This window comes from Pteropus medius, unplaced genomic scaffold (genome assembly GCF_902729225.1).
Source record: "Pteropus medius unplaced genomic scaffold, Ma_sr-lr_union100, whole genome shotgun sequence".
In the NCBI taxonomy this organism is placed as follows: domain Eukaryota; kingdom Metazoa; phylum Chordata; class Mammalia; order Chiroptera; family Pteropodidae; genus Pteropus; species Pteropus medius.
Window position 1 is genome coordinate 4416271 of NW_024349225.1, and position 2616 is coordinate 4418886.

The 2616-nt window shown below is 34.8% G+C and overlaps 1 pseudogene; it reads left to right on the forward strand.

Annotated features, from left to right (window-relative positions):
* The first annotated feature begins 1859 nt into the window (after window positions 1–1859).
* LOC120617796 (uncharacterized) lies at window positions 1860–1975 on the forward strand (annotated as a pseudogene).
* Window positions 1976–2616: the final 641 nt, after the last annotated feature.

The following is a 2616-nucleotide window of genomic DNA, read 5'->3' on the forward strand; positions in this document are numbered from 1 at the left end:
ACTCACTCACACATTTTCTCTTGTTTTCCTTTGCAACAATCTATTACTATGTCAGATTTAAAAACAAAAGCTAGCTTCCACAGGAAGGGAAAACAGATTAAGTCAAACAATAAAGAAAGAAGTAATGTTTGCAAGATTTAGATTTGAAAACTTACATAGATTTTCCAAAGACACTGATGTTTGCTGGCACTTTACTACTTTTAATCCTGAGCATGAAATTCAAACTTCTGTAGTGACAAGACTATATGCCTATAAACAAAACAAACACCACATCAGCCCATTCCTGGTGTGAGTTTTGGATAAATTTCTCTTGCAACTCTTTCCAATTGTGAGCAATCTTATCTCTTTCTCTAGCTTTTTAAAAATAGGTTGGATTTTAAACTGTCAGGATACAAGTAACAACTAAACTAAAATAAGGTATAAAGAAAGGTCTCATTTCATGTTTCTGAAAGCATGTTCCACTGACAATGCACTGAGTAGTGATGATGTTTATAACAAAGTCTATACTTTTGTTTGGGTTATGAACCATTTATTTATGACCTTCAATAAGAACCAGACATTGCCTCATTACTGTCTCATCCAAGAAGTATGTCTTGCAATGAATTCTGGTGAGGTCTATTTTTTTCATCCTCAGGGTGGTATGTGTGTTAAAAATGAAGAGTGAAAGTATTAGATGATTTATTCAGGCCAGTGGTTCTAAGACAATAAATCTGTGGCTTGTAAGTATTAATTCATTGTTATCAGAAATTCTGAGACCAGGTAAGAAAGAAGTACTGGAGCAGTTGGACTCCTGAGTCTTTCTGACCATCATCAAACTAGGTACATCAGACAGGACCACAAAACAACTCTGTTTCAACTTTGGGTACCTTAGGAGCTCTAGGGCATAGACATAAATTATCCAATACCATATTCATTTGCCACTTGATCTTGGCATGAAAGGCACTTTCTTGAACCAAGAGTTCAATTGATTAGCAAAATATTATAAGGGCAGGAATCATCCTGAGTAACCTAAAGGTTTTAAAACCAGGCAGACCTGTATTTCAACCTCAGCTCCACCTCATACTAGCTATGTGACTTTAGGCAAAATGGATTAATCCCTTAGCTTCAATTTCTTCTGAAAATCAGAGTGCTAATATGTAACCTCAGCATAATTGTAGTTTGAATTTAATGATGTGGATGTATGTACTGTACCTGGTTCCTAATTAATGTTAGTTCCTTTCTCTTGAACAATTCTGCATTGAGAATAAGTGGCAGATTCCATCATATCACAATCGCTTACTGATTCATTTAAGATCTATCCTTTCAGCAACTTTCAAGTATATGATACGGTATTATTAACTATGGCCACCATGCTGTACATTAGATCTCCAGAACTTACTCATCTTATAACTGAAAGTTTGTACCTTCTGAATAACATCTGTTTATGCCCCTGTCCCCCGGCCACAGCAACCACCAATCTTCTCTCTGTTTCTTCTGAGTTAAATTTTTAGCTTCCATATATAAGTGAGATAATATGGTATTTGTCTTTTTCTAACTTATTTCACTTGGAATAATTGCCTCAAGTTTCCTCTATGTGTCACAAATGGCCAGATTTACTGATTTCTGTCTTTTTTATGGCTGGATAATATTTATATATATTATACATATTTATATATAGTGATTTAAATTTTTTTGTTCTGCTTCTTAATATTATCTTTATTACAATGTATATGCATAGCTAAAGTAATTTTGAAGTTATTTTTAATAGAAAAATATATTGTCCAAAAATTTCAATCAATTAAACGACTATGGGACATGGTTCCATAGTGTAGCGGTTAGCTAGGCCCTGGGTTCACACCCCAGTGGAGCCATAATCCATGGTCTATGGCCATGCCACCCTGAACAAGCCCGATGTCTGATCTCAGAAGCTAAGCAGGGTCGGGCCCAGTTAGTACTGGGATGGGAGACCACCTAGGAAGACAAGGTGCTGTAGGCATAAATAATAAATAAATAAATAAATAAATAAATAAATAAATAAATAAATAAATAAATAAATAAAACCATGGAGAAAAAGAATAACTGGAGGTCAAAGTTTAGAGCCTATAAAATATAGACCAGTCCCTGACAAATATCCAGAGAAAAATCTTAAACATATTTTGTGAATATAATAATAATTAATAGCAATTACTTTACTATGAGTAAAGTGATTTCAAATTAACTTCACTGTACTTACTGATAGAACTGCTAAGGTGGCGATATGCTATAAGACCGTGTAAACAGATTTCTGCAAAGCATTTGCAGTTTCTTGTCTATCTTTATGGATAAGATGGTGAAAGTAAACCTGATTATAAATTTGCCAAACGATCCAAACACTCTAGATAGTTAAGACATGATTGTGCCAGCGTAGAGGAAGTTCTTCAATGGGGTGCAATGGAGTTTGGGTGGTAGTCTATCTTTAAATGGTTTCACTCAAAAATAAGATAAGAATATAGTCTTTAAGTTTGTGGTGATTCAAGCTGGGAGACAGTAGAAAACACCAAGGAATCAAGACTCAAAAGTATCTTGACCAATTGGAAGGCAGGGCCAGAACCAACCCAGGAGACTAGGTTGGAAGAACAGTTTGTTTCTCGAGTATCT